Source organism: Lissotriton vulgaris, chromosome 12, assembly GCF_964263255.1.
Source record: "Lissotriton vulgaris chromosome 12, aLisVul1.2, whole genome shotgun sequence".
Classification (NCBI taxonomy): Eukaryota; Metazoa; Chordata; class Amphibia; order Caudata; family Salamandridae; genus Lissotriton; species Lissotriton vulgaris.
The window spans coordinates 597883647-597898444 of NC_141700.1; the positions used below are offsets into that span (position 1 = coordinate 597883647).

Here is a 14798-nt window from a genome sequence, read left to right on the forward strand (position 1 = left end):
GCATACGTAAGGAATTGATTGGCTTTGGATTTTTTTGGGGATTGAAGTTCTTGCCATAAATAGGTATTGAGATTGCTATTAACTGCTTTTTTGCTTTATCTGATACCACATCTTAATGTATGAGTATAGTCTGCCCAGGGCTTCATTTTTTAATCCAAATTCGAGTCGCATTTGCGCTGGTGATGTCATACTGGGTAATCCTAAAACCTTTTTATAAATTTTGGTTGTTAAACTATTCAATAGATCCGCGTCCGTTCCGTGCATTGCCACACTTGCATAGGTCAGGGTTGGGAGAACTTTGTTGGCCATCACAGTTAATAAGGGTTTGAGTGATGGACCTTCCAGTTTTTTTGTCAACGTACTTAAACTGAATATCAAGGCTCCCGCTCTTTGAGTCAGATATTTCTTCTGTTCTTTTAAATTAAGCTTATCGTCAAGGTAGAAGCCCAAGTATTTATATGCTGAAACTTTCTCTAATGGTTTTCCTTTTAACCAAATGGTGTGATGTGATCCGCGGCGATTGGTTATCAGCATAGTTTTTGCTTTTGCGATGTTTAAGGCCAGTTTATTTGCCAGCAGGTAAACCGAAAGTTTGTTTACTAATCTGGTTAGACCCACCTTCGTTAAACTCATGAGCACTATGTCATCGGCATAGGCTAGATGGTTGAGCTGTAAATCACCTAGTTTCGGCGGATAAGCATTGCAACTATTCAATTGCCCTGTTAGATCCGAGATGAAGAGATTGAATAAATGAGGCGCGAGAACACATCCCTGTTTGAGACCAATCGTTGTAGGGACTTTTCTCGATAACCGAGTGCCATCACCTATTTTTACTTGCGACCATGTATCCGAATAGAATAGGAGCAAACCCCGTAAAATACTTTCCGGAATGGCCCATGCTCTCAGTTTCGTCCACAATAAATTACGATCGACACTGTCAAACGCCGCCTGAAGATCGACGTAACACATGTTTAGATCCTGCTTTTTACTCATACACTTCTCCGCAATCATGGTGATGGATAGGATGTTGGCAATAGTTCCAATCCCCTTCCTAAACCCCGTTTGATTAATGGGGATCAGCTCTTTTTCATTCGACCAGGTGACCAGATCGTTTAGAAGTAGTGTTGCAAAATATTTTGCCTCAACATCCTGCAACGCTATTAGACAATAGTTGTTCGGTTTGGATCTTTCACCACCTTTATAAATTGGCATGAATATTGATCCTTGCCAGCTTTCTGGGATTTGGTTTAAATTTTGGACATCTGAGTACAGTTCGGCCAGGCAAGGCCCCCAAAATTCCGGTGAATATTTGTACACAGTTTGTGGAATACCATTCGGGCCTGGAGCCCCATTTGATTTTGCTCTTTTAATAATTTTAATTATCTCTTCCGCTGTGTATAGATTGTTCTGAAAGTCTGTACTCAGATCATTACTGTTTTTATTGATCCTCGTCTGGCTCACTTGATATTCCGCGGGGCGTATTATTTTTAGACTTTTTGGACAAAGGTCACTACAATAGCTTTTTAACGTGGTGTCCGTAAATTTTGAAGCAAGGAATGATGCCCACTCTGATTCCTGCACATTTGAAGTTAAGACGTTACAGGGTCTTGTTCATTGATTTATTGTTTGACAAAATATATCTGTGTTCTGTAATTTTGAACTATATATTATTTTTGACCAAAAACTATCATTTGTTGACCTTTTTAAGTTTCCAGATCATTTTTTTATATTCCTTTCGCTGAGCACGGAAGCTGGCCCATTGGTTTGTACCATGGTCTGCCGACTTTAACTTCTTTTGGGCTTTTCGAAGTTGTCTTCTCAGATCTTGTACAGGATATTAAAGTCTCCTCCCATTATTATTGGTGAGTTGGCTGCCAGGAGATGGGAGTATAGGTTTTGAAGTGGTTCAGGGTCATCTACATTTGGGCCATAGTAGCCAACCACCGTGTATGAGTTGTTTTGCAGTTTTGGCTCGTACAGATGCAATGCTCTATCCAGCTTTGATTTTTGCATATAGGCTTCCATTCTTCCTTAGTTAAGTGATTATTATTTCACAGTCCCTGTTTTTTAGATATTCCAGAATTTTTTATCTCAGTTTTCTTATTCTTAGCCCATTTACGTTTATGTTAAAATGTTGAACTTTGTTTCCTTCCCTCTTGCGACTGTGCTAGCCATCCTTGGTTAGTTTCCCACATTTTGCATGTCGGCCACCGAACTCCTCTTGACTTGCTTTTAGGACTTTGTTATTTTTTGATTTTTTCCACATTTTGCTCCCCACCCATTGACACCATTTTTAAAAAAAATTTTGGTGAGGATTTCTGCGGTGTGTGTGGAAAACGAGCCCGCATTACCATCGATGCCCAGGCTGCTGGCGCAAGACGCCTCTTAGTTCCCATTCTGAATAATTACCAAAATAAAGAGACGGGCGCTGGAAGCAGGAATCAAGAACAGAGTTTAATTCTCATGAGGAGAGCCTGTCATGTCAGACACGAAACAAGGTGCCATCGGGAGGTGCTCTAACAAGTGAGCTTGAGACTCTTGCTTTTATACATTGCAGAACATTTGATGATACAATCAGGTCAGTATGTCGCAAAAGGAAAACATTCCTATAATCCTCGTGATGATCCTACTCCACATACGTTCACAATAGGGACCCTTGACCTGCTGATAAGAGGGGAGGGCGATCATGCAGCTGAGTGTGTCGTAGGATGTGTGCGCCTGATCATGGCCCAGGGGGTGGGGTGGCTAGGCATACAATAAGGGCAGTAAATGGTATCTCCTGGCTTAGGCGATGGCCTCGGACATGTGTGGTCAGCCGAACTCGGGGGAAGGGGTCATCAAAGGAGTGGTATTCATGCCTACGTGGACAATCGAGCGCGGAGGGAGGGCTCGTCAATAGAGGGGCATTCATGGAAGGGAAGGGGGTGCTGGTCAGGCGCGGCCGAGACTCTCAAGGACAGGGCTTTGTGGAAGAAGAGGGTTTATGACTTGCTCATATGAGGAGAAGGAGGGGGGGGGTCAGGGTGCATGCAGGGCCAGAGTCGCGCAGAGAGAGAGAGAGAGATCTTATGACCTGTACATGAGAGAACAGGGGCAGTCAGATACAACTGGGGGGGGGGGGGGCTATGTCAGCTGAGGCGAAGGATGCTTCTTCGAGAGGGAAATGAGGAAGGCCTGGGTCGAGCAGGAGGGTTACCTTTTCACATCAGGATCGTGCAAAGGGAAAGGGTTTCGTGGTCTATACATGAGAGAGAGAGTGCAAGATACGCGCAGGAGGGAAGCTGGGGATTCCAGTGGGTAGGAAGGCCATGGTGCCTGGAATGGCTGTACATATGCATAAGGGTACGGGTTCTTACTGACAGGGTGATACGATCAATAATTTACAGTATCTATGGAGCCCACAGGGAGAGGAGTGGGAGAAGAAGGGAAATGAATGCTGTCTATGTACATCGGTTTCGTCTGATTTCACAGTCGCCCCTTTTTACATAGCAGCAATCATTTTCGCAGCTGATGGCATTACAGGTAGACAAGCATCGTTGACGAATTAGCACTTTGTCGATACTAACATGTGACGTACAATCATAGACAGTCAAGGTGATGGGAAGAATACAGTACATAGGAAATTACTTCTTCGTTGTGTTCCTGGCAATTAAACGCACTACATCGCATAAATCTTTCTGACTTAAAAAAATGTGACCAATGAACAGTTTTGACCAGATAGTTGAGAGCGGAATTCAGTTCAATACACAAGATCTCTTCGTCACAGTGTCTTTTATCAGCGAGCCATCACTGGTAGGCTCTAATCCGGGTACTTTCGTTGGCGCTGTTGAGCACCGGCGGTGGAGCTATAGGTCCAGCTCGGTTCGATCCTTACACGTTGCAGGGTGCGGTCAGTCCTCTGCTGTTAGACCACAGTCCTGTTCCCTAAACAGTCCGTTGGCGGCGCCTTATGCTCGGCACCTATAGTTCTGTGGCAACACCCTCTTCCCATATAATTGCAGCTTTTTCCTTTGGCAGAAAGTCACGTGGGAAGGTGGGTGGATGTGGTTCAAATAGTCGATAGGAGAAAGAGCGAGCGGAGTTGGGTCAGAGTTCCTGGGACACACAAAAGGGACCAAGGGAGCAAAGGATAACAAGCAGGCAGGCCCATCAATCGGGCCCAAAGAAGGCAGACGGAGACTCCAGGCACACGTGGGTTAGCAGTCGGAGGGCTTCGAGGCGGCCCGTCATTTTTCATTTTCCACGTTGAAATTGCGGTCTCGTCCCGTGCCTTGTCGCTCTGCAGCTCCACTTCTGGTCGATGTCATACGTCTCCCAAGGTCTGCAGTCAGGCTGAACGTCACATCTGACCCATCTCCTCCGGTGATCGTGAATCTTTGAATGGGTACAAGACAACGTTTTAGAGAAATGGCAGAAGAAGACATCTACGCATATGAATTCCTCCCTCAATCCTCCGCATTTGAGTTCTTATGCTCATCGGTCACAGTCAGAGGTCTATTACCAAGTAGTGCATGTATCAGCATTCCTACTGAGTTTATGGCAGGTTTATTCATTGTCCTATTTATAACTCACATGAGGATAAATGACATTTCCATCAACTGTGCGTCACATCATATTCAATATTACAGAGCATTTCCTTTCAGGAACAATCATATTTTCAGACAGGGCGGGGGTGCTATCATCGAGAGTCGGGCAAAACAACATTTCCTCAAGGGTCAACAGCTACTCATGGTCATTATGTTTATACCCGGGACAGCAGAAGTTGTTCTATCAAAAATGGGGCAGGGATGCTTCGGGCGCTTGCGCTTGGGTGCAAAGGGGGTGGGACAATCTGGGTATTGGGTGTCAGTCTAGACGTTGGCGCTCGTTTCTGAAGAACAGACATAGGATGCCATTGACATACAGTTCCCCTATAAATGGCCAGATTTGGGGGACTTTAGTCGTCTTACCTGTCCTTTCCTTCTCAGCCAATTTCAAGTTCATTCATTTTGCAGAAAGGAGAGGCAGTAACATGGCGAGATACAATCATTTTAGTTTCGGACAATTTCGCTGAACCCCTTCGCGTTCAAATATGTGTCAAATCGGACTGGTGCCGGTGGGGCACAATTTTACCAAAGAAGGGGAGGGAAGATAGGGGGGACTCTCATAGAGAGTGAGAGTCGTCCGCAATCTAAACGAGCCATTCGGTACACGTATGACATGTAAGGAGAGGGAGAGAGGGAGAGAGAGAGAGAGAGAAAGAGAGATAAAAAGGAGTGAAGAGAGAGAGAGAGAGACGTGTACGAAAATAGGTCATTTAGTGCGCTCACAACACAGAACGGCAAAGGTCAGGCGACCCGCAGATACAGACAGAGGGGAGACATAAATTCGTACGTTACACACACACAAACTCAGACAGGGAAGACGGCACATATATTACGCATGTACAAGACATTCATGACAAGACAGGAAACAATTGTTAGTCTACAAGATCTGTTTTTGTATATTTTTTTTTTTTATGTATCGTTACTATCCTATTTATCTACGTGCTTAGCTCTTTCTGCCCTTCCCCCCCTTTCCCTTCTCGCTTGTCATGCCTGCGAGCGTTCCCAATCACCAATACTCACACCTCGGTTGGTCGATCAGAAATTAACCTGGTTGCGCTAGTTACCCATGGTTGGATCTTAAACCATTTTTCTGTTCCCTCCTGTGGTGGGAAGTTCTCCAGGCTGAGGCAGCGGCAAATATTGATCGGGAAAACAGTCGGACAGTTTGGCTAAATCTGTAAGAGTGTGAGAAAAGGGGGCAGTGCATTTTGAACATCGGCAACATTTCTAACTCCCTAGGCGGGTGGTGCCGTGGCAACCCTTACCCGTACAATTTTTCTTTGTCCTTTCCCTACCTAGTCAAACCGTCCAGTTACATTATTTTACGCGTTGTTTCTAGTTAATTCTTCTCTGTCATTCAATACCTGTCCAGTCTCTATGTCAGTCCATCCTCCCGTTGCTATGCTCTAAGGAGGAACAGTCATGTTTAAGTCTACGTCTTTTAAAAACTTTTATTTGTCATAAGGACCATATTCATATTCCCTTCTTCCCCTCCTCATCGGCGGTTCGGTCGTTGTTCATCCATACATCAGCCAGTGTTCCGACGTGACCTGCAGAAGGGAGGAGAAAGAAGGGGTGGGGGGGGCAACATTCAAAACCTCATCAACGTGCAGTAATCCGGAAATGCTTTACCTACCACATACTCGACCTATTTCCACGCAGTGCATTTCCCTACCATCACGGCGTTTAAGCCCAGATGGACCAGAAAGGTCAGACAGATAATCATTGACGATCTGCGTGACATGAGCTACTTGGTCGTAACCCCCTTCGATCGGGTACAAGGGTGGCGGTCAGGTGGCATTTCTGTGGTGTCGTTTTGGGACTTCTAAAGCTCCTTTCCGGCTGCCTGTGAAACATAGTGTGGTTGCTAAATATCGGGTCCTTTTTAACCTTTTACCTTCATCATACTTTCTCGTTGCTCACAGTAGTAATACATTCAAAACTCATTAATGCAACCGCTACAACTATGCTTTCGTTTTCAAAATACCTTTAATAAAAAGTGTTGACACATAAATACAGGCCTACAACCCGGTGGACTAGCCACGGAGCAGATTGGAACTGTACATGGGAAGAACGAAGCTGGTGGCAGTTCATTGCATAAAGTGCGGCAGTGCAATAAAATCATATTAAACTCCCCTACAGAGCAAGCATGATGCATGTCAGTAATTCATCTTTAATAAATTCATAAATACATTATCCAATGTTCATTCATTACCTTAAATTACACCAATTCATTTTTCAACTCATAATCGGTACCCACCCTTAAGTCAATTCATTGTCCAAGCACATACTCAATATCCTTCATATCTACTTTCATTATCCAAACGTTATATATATCTCGGGGTAAAAAGCTTGCGCAATCAGGGTGCAACAAAGTTCATAAAAAACGTCTCATTTTGTGTCGGCGCCATTTTGGGTGGGGTCAGGCAAGTTCCAGCACAGCCAGAGTGTCTCTAGTCTCACATGGTTGGCCCAGAACTTTCCGTTGGCAGTTCAAAAAGTCTTGTGCTATGTGGTTAACAGTCTAACAATATGGACCATGAGTCAAAGAGTGGGAAGGGCGGCAACAATTTTCCTACCGGGTCATTCTGGTGTTCCTCCGGAACTGAACAAGCCTGTGCCGTGGCGGCATTTTAGCCATTTCCGATCCGAGTCTGGTGCCGGCAGGAGTAGCACCGATGTCGTGGTTCCCAGCGAAGGGGGCGGGGGCACCCATGCAGAGGGTCGGGGGCCCCCCGGCTCTTATAGAATCTTCAAGGTCGAGGAGAGGCGATATGGAGCGGGTGCCCGTCCTGGGCAGAAGACCTCTTTTTGATGTTGACCCTCTTTAAGCAAAGAGTGTTGGGGTGTCGCTGGAAGCCTCCACCTGGAGGGAGGTGGGGGAGGGTCGTTCGCGCCACCTCCCCCTTCCAGCGACCCCGCGCCGTTCTCCGGCTCCATCGTTTTCGACATTGGCCGTGCCAGCCATTGATGATGGGGGGGGGGTGGTCGGCGGCTGAGGCAAGACAGCCCCCCCCCCCCTTCCCTTGGCGACATGTGGCGGGACTACCTTCAACTCTCCAGGGAGCGTGGAATGTGGCGGGACTGCCTGCACCTATGCAGGCGGCGGCAGGCGGCGAATTTGGCATCTGGCGGGACTACTTGATTTGCCGCCGTTCTTGCCTTGGCTTCGGCTCTGGACCAGCAGGCGATGGCATGCGGCGAATTTGAAATGTGGCGGGACTACTTGATTCGCCGCCGTTCTCGCCTTGGCGTCGGCCTTCGGCAAAAGCCGGATCGGGTGAGAGAGAGGGGTGGTCGGTGGCCGAGGCAAGACAGCCCCCTCTCTCCCCGCGGCCTGCAGGGCGGCAGAAGGGAGAAGATGGAGAGGTCCTTGTCATCCTTTGGACCGCCTGCCCAACATCATCTCCTCCTGACCGTGGCCAGGCGAGTCCCTCGTGCCTCCAGGCCTCGCCTTCCGGATGGGCGTAACCGCGGACCTGTTGCACTTCGGGAGCTTCCGGAATGGGGGTAGGTACCTATTGAGTTGTTTCTATTTCATGTGGCCGTTATTTGGGCGGGGCGGGCAATGAGGCAGACATGTTGGGAACAGGAACAGGCAGTGAAGCCTAGCTACCTCGTGGCTATGTTCTGCTATCGAATCTTTTCGCCATTTTACATTTCTTATTACGAATTATTTCTAACGTTTTTTTATTTTACTTTTAACGAAGTTGATAACTCCTCAGTGGCCTACTGATTTCGCCCAACTCCTTTTCTTGTATTTTTATGCCATAACCTATTATGAGCCATAGCGACTAGTCCACACTTAATGAACAGGTCCTTATTAGGTGTGCCCTCCAGTGGAGCTGGATAGTTCAACTCTAATAAGCGGTCCGGGCTAAAACAGGCTACCAACCAGTGGGGAGAAGATAGGCATGACGGATTACAATGGGGACAAAAGTCTGCATTACCTATCTTATCACAGCGGGCAAAGACTAGGCAGAATATTTCTATTCTCCGTTGTTTGGCGGCGGTGAATACCTCAAATGAACCAATACCGAATAATCGGCCAATCAAACAATCCAGTGGGGAGAATAAGTGGGCACGAAAAGTTATCGTTGCCCACTCTTTCTCTACCTGCAAAGGAGACCTTGTTCTTCCCTGTTTGCAGACAAAGAATCTCCAGACAATAATCCACGAACGACAGTTCGGGAAACAGTGGGGGAGGAAGATAGGCACGACGGATTACAATGGGGACAAAAGTCTGCGTTACCTATCCTTCACTGCTTGCAAAGAGAGAGCCTGTTGTTTTCTCCGTTTGCAGACGGTGAATCTCCAGAGGGTTTCAACAAAGCGTAATACTAGTATTATCCAACAAACAATCATTTCACAATTTGTCGCATTTACGCGACCTTACCCGGACCGGACCGTGTGGGCAGTTCTTCGCCTTCCTCCTTCCAGCGCCCGATCGTTCTCTTACTCCATGATTTTACCGCAGCAGTCCTGTGGGATTCCAGTCAGGACAGTAGGTCACTCAAGAGAGGTCCGTTCAGAATAGGTGAAGTTCATTCAATCGGCAGCCGGACGAGGGCCCTCTCAAGGCAGGTATACTCTGATCATTTTAGATGTTCACCTCATCGTCTGGATCTCTCTTACTGGACCGTATGTCACTGATGGACCCCGCGTTGGGACGCCAATTGTGGAAAACGAGCCCGCATTACCATCGATGCCCAGGCTGCTGGCGCAAGACGCCTCTTAGTTCCCATTCTGAATAATTACCAAAATAAAGAGACGGGCGCTGGAAGCAGGAATCAAGAACAGAGTTTAATTCTCATGAGGAGAGCCTGTCATGTCAGACACGAAACAAGGTGCCATCGGGAGGTGCTCTAACAAGTGAGCTTGAGACTCTTGCTTTTATACATTGCAGAACATTTGATGATACAATCAGGTCAGTATGTTGCAAAAGGAAAACATTCCTATAATCCTCGTGATGATCCTACTCCACATACGTTCACAATGGGGACCCTTGACCTGCTGATAAGAGGGGAGGGCGATCATGCAGCTGAGTGTGTCGTAGGATGTGTGCGCCTGATCATGGCCCAGGGGGTGGGGTGGCTAGGCATACAATAAGGGCAGTAAATGGTATCTCCTGGCTTAGGCGATGGCCTCGGACATGTGTGGTCAGCCGAACTCGGGGGAAGGGGTCATCAAAGGAGTGGTATTCATGCCTACGTGGACAATCGAGCGCGGAGGGAGGGCTCGTCAATAGAGGGGCATTCATGGAAGGGAAGGGGGTGCTGGTCAGGCGCGGCCGAGACTCTCAAGGACAGGGCTTTGTGGAAGAAGAGGGTTTATGACTTGCTCATATGAGGAGAAGGAGGGGGGGGGGGGTCAGGGTGCATGCAGGGCCAGAGTCGCGCAGAGAGAGAGAGAGAGATCTTATGACCTGTACATGAGAGAACAGGGGCAGTCAGATACAACTGGGGGGGGGGGGGGGCTATGTCAGCTGAGGCGAAGGATGCTTCTTCGAGAGGGAAATGAGGAAGGCCTGGGTCGAGCAGGAGGGTTACCTTTTCACATCAGGATCGTGCAAAGGGAAAGGGTTTTGTGGTCTATACATGAGAGAGAGAGTGCAAGATACGCACAGGAGGGAAGCTGGGGATTCCAGTGGGTAGGAAGGCCATGGTGCCTGGAATGGCTGTACATATGCATAAGGGTACGGGTTCTTACTGACAGGGTGATACGATCAATAATTTACAGTATCTATGGAGCCCACAGGGAGAGGAGTGGGAGAAGAAGGGAAATGAATGCTGTCTATGTACATCGGTTTCGTCTGATTTCACATGTGTTTCCCCCCTCCCCGGAGAAGCCTCCCTTTTCTTCCTTCTTTTGGGCATGAATATGCCCTTTTGAGCCCCCTGCCCTTTAGTTTGATTACGTTTTATTTCTTTCCCACCGGCTTGGGTCCGCTGAGGCCTAGCGGATTTTGTTTAGGTTATTGGGAGTGGTAGTGACAGCGGTCTTCCTGTTGTGTTTTAATTTGCTCCATGAGCTTTTCCACTTCATTTGGATCTCTTATATTGAACATTTTGTTATTCCACATAATTCTTAGTGATGCTGGAAAACGCATCTGAACATTTGCACCGAGTGCCCTCAGTTTTGGCATATGTTGGCCCAACTCCTACTGCCTGTCCTGAGTAGTTTTTGATATATCTGATCTGATTCTGCAGGTCCATCCATCTTTGGAGAAAGACACAGTTTTTAATCCCTCGCTCAGAATCCTTTCCTTCAATGAGTATGTCATAAAGTTGATTAATATTTTCCTGGGATTTTTCCTTGGTTTACCCTTCCTGAAGGGATCACGGTGTATCCTTTGGATTTCTTCAGCGAGGTTGGATGATTTGGTCCAGGGGATTAATTCTTCAAGAAGCTGGATTATGAATCACTTTATGTCATCCCCTTCTAAGCCTTCCAGTATGTTCAGAATTTTGAGGTTGTTCCTCCTAGCATGATTTTCTAGCGACTCCATTCTCTCGCTGATGTCAGAATCTCTAGTTTTAGGTTTGTTTATTTCTTTGTGGTTCGCCTCTGTTTTTCTGCTCAGGGCTTCTATTTCACCTTCCACATGTGTGACCCTGTCTATGAGGGTGTTTATTTTTTGGTCTAGTGTCTCACAGGCTTCCTGAATCTTAGTCTGGTTCCTTTCAGAGATTGCAAACGTATCCCTAAGTTCTTTCATCATCTCTCCCAGAATTTTCTCTGCCTGTGATCTACTAGTGCTGTCAGAGCTACTACTGTTACTGTTGCTGTTACTGTGAATGTGGTCAAGACGGGGGTCTGTACTGTGAGATGGTGCTGGATCCAGCGTAGGTATAGGGTGAATGGCATTCGCTGCAGCCTCGCCTCCACTGTCTATTTCTATTTCTTGAGTTACGAGAGCCTGGAATTTATTGCTTGACGGTAGTCCGAAACCTCCCTCTTTTGGCTTCTCTGCCATGGTTCTACCTTTTAGTGTTGCCGAAATTTGTGGTGCAAATAGGAGAGGATTTGGGTTGATTCCTACTAAAGCGTGGCTACTAGACCCCAAGTCTCTTCGCTCGCTGTTTCCCTCCTCCCTAGAACCGCTTTTTTCCTGAACTTTAAAGAAGGATCGGAGTGAGGGAGTGATTTTTGGGCACTACTAAGCCCGGGCTGTGCCAGGCTTAGACGGGTCGCTCTTGATAGGGGCGCTATAGTTTGTCCTGCGATGTGCTTCTTGTTCCTCCTCTTTGCCCCTCTGGGGATAAGCTGGTTCTTGTCCTTGTCTTTGTCCCTATCCTTATCCTTGTTTTTTTCTTTAGCATTTTTTGATTCCTTAATCTCCAGGTGTCTGCTTCTCAAGCTATAGCCCCCTCCAGTATTACTCCCTTCTGTCGGGCTTTTACTATCTGTGAGGGGAGCCTTGGATCTTTCCAGGTTTCCTGCTGATAGTATTAATGTTTTTACTCTTGTAGGAGAGCCTGGTTTAGATGTTCTCCTCTCAGTTACCCCCCTCTCACTATTCAATGCTGCTGCTTTCGGGCCCACCCTTGACCTCCCAGCCTCAACGCCATCAAAAAATGAGCATACAGATAGGTCTCTTACCGGGACTTGTTGCTGTCGCGCTGCCCCCTTTCTCTGCCTTGCAACGCTGGTGTTTCTCCCTGGCTCCGGCTCTGGTACAGTGGTTTTGCTTTGTGAGGAGCTGCCCCCTCTCCCTGCCTTCTCCTGGGATGCTGTTGCCACTCTCCCCCGGAAGGCAAGCTATGCGCGGTCCTCGTGTTGATGAGGCGCGCTCTGGCCGCCTCCGCCCACACCACTGGTGAACGATGAGCCGCCTTGCAGGGCTTCGTCTTCCCGGCTCGCCCGCAACCGCCCAGTACTGTGTCGGGTGCACTCTCACTGGCCGCTGGTTGCTGATCGCGGTACAGTCAGCTCCGCGGCTCCTTTCGGCGCACATGTCGAGCCTCGATCAGCGGCTCGTTTTCATCGCTTTTCCTGCTCCCGCTACTGCTTCTCGCTCCTCACCCAGTCGTTAGACGGCAACAACAACTATGATGATGAGCCGAACGAACTGGTGGCTCCCCCGCACTTTTCCACACCTCTCAGTGGTAGTCTGCAGTGGTAGTCCGTGGGATTAGCAGGACTCACAGCCCGCCGGCGGCAAGCGTCCCGACACACTTCTCCCCAGGTAAGGCTTCGTTTGAGATAATCTGTTCCTTGCTCCTCTACCCGCCTTGCTCTCGCTCCTCTCCCTGGCGCTCCTCAACCTCTGGTGGGCATACTGTAGGTTACGGTCTCTCAGGCAGAGAGCTCACGACTGAGCTTTTTAGTCAGCCGCCATCTTCTCCTAGCTTTCCCTGGAGTCGGATCGCTGTCATATACAGGCAGGATTAGGTGACTGTCCACTTTTACTCCGAGCGATCATGTATTATGATGAAACTGCTGGATAGATTCTCTTGCCAGCATTATCATGAGGCTGGTTATCTTGGCTACCAATCAAGGATTACTTGTACTGTCTTTTTCTGAAAGTCCTGTGAACTTACTTTGTTACTAATTTGCTTGATGTTACCACTCATTATGGACACCTTGATTTGTTGCACTACTCAGGAGTGCAACCATTATCCTCTTATGCCCTGAAGAAGTCCATCTGTCTGGACGAAACGCGTTGACTGTTCTTTCCAATTAAGAGTGATTTTTAATACATTTTGAATAAAAGAAGATTTGAAGAACACTATGGATACGGGCCTGGTCATTTATAATGTATCTGACCTGTTTTAATAAGTGTTGCACCTTTGCGTACTTGTAAAACAGTCCCAGATCTTAGAATGTACTATTGGGCTGCTGATTTTCAATACATGTGGGGGTTAGTAGGCAGGACTGTTGAAGACCCATGGATAAAAACCGGCTCTCCAGATGTATATGAGTTACTACTTGGGGAGGATGCGTGGAACTGTCTGCTTAAATACAGTGAACCTAGTTACTATAAAATAACAAGATTTAAAACTCTGGTGGCAGCATTTAAGATCTGGGCTGTGTCAAAAAAAAAAACGGTTTAGGGAGAGTCAATTATTATACTGAGATGTACAGAAACCCTACGTTCCGGGGAATTTTCTTCGATAGTGTAATGTTAGAGTGGGAGGGGTGTGGATTCCGTAAGGTAGGCGATTTCATAGGGCCAGAGGGAACTCTATCTTTTGGAGACATTCAAGCTACATTTTCAATTGACAAAAGACATTTTTTAAAATATTTACAGGTATGTAGTTTTCAAGAAAGCAAAAAAGGCGGACTTAGTGGCTTCGGGGAAGTAAAAACAATTGAGGCTGTAAGGGATGATGAGCAGTGCACCATTAGGAGAATCTATGCAGAACTTTATTTGCTGAAGTAGGACGATCTAGAGAAGCAGGGAGGAAATGGACGGATAAGCTTAGTGTAGACCAAGAGGGATTCCTTGAGTCCTTAGACTTAGGTCAGACCATTTTGTGTTCAGCAGGGCTGCAAGCCCAGCATTTTAAAACCATATTTTCACTGTATTACACCCTGGCAAAGATAGCGCACTGGGGGGAAGGAATTAGCTGTCCCGCTGTAATAGCACCAATGCGGATATAGTTCACATGTTCTCAACTTGCCCACTGCATAAAACATTAGTGAATGAAATTGAAAAATTCCTGGACCAAACTTTGAATGTAAATGTGCTATTAATGCCCGAATGAATGCTTCTGGGGACTAACAGTGGCAATACGCATGATCCGTCTCAATACTTCCTTTTCGTGGCCATGGCAGTTGTGAGAATCTGTATTGCCTCTGCCTGGCTTGATAAAATGGCCGACATTCCAGCAATTGCTAGGCTGCTTGCCATCTTTAATCTGGAAAAGGGGATTTATGAGAGAAAGAGCAGAAGAGGGAGAATGCTTGTCGGGCGTATTTGGGCACCAATTTGTAGATTGAAGGAAGATAGGGCTCAGTACAGACCCTCACTGACAGCTTGACTATTTTTCTTTTCTAATTTCTCTTTATGAAAGATGGTCTGCCTCCCGCTATTAATCGACAGTTGGCTTTTGTTTAGCAGATATGCAAATCTTTGCATATACAGTCCTATCTGTAGCACCTTATTTTTTCAAGGTCAATTGAAATATTGTTTATATGTTTTTTATTGTCCCCTTTTTATCTTCAGCATGTATAACTGATGACTGATAATTCCTCATGCACTAACTA

General features: G+C 46.9%; 1 protein-coding gene across 3 annotated transcripts in view; it reads left to right on the forward strand.

Annotated features, from left to right (window-relative positions):
* Window positions 1–14798, forward strand: part of ANKRD27 (ankyrin repeat domain 27) — a 719886-nt gene that overhangs the window by 326279 nt on the left and 378809 nt on the right. The window lies entirely within an intron of this gene.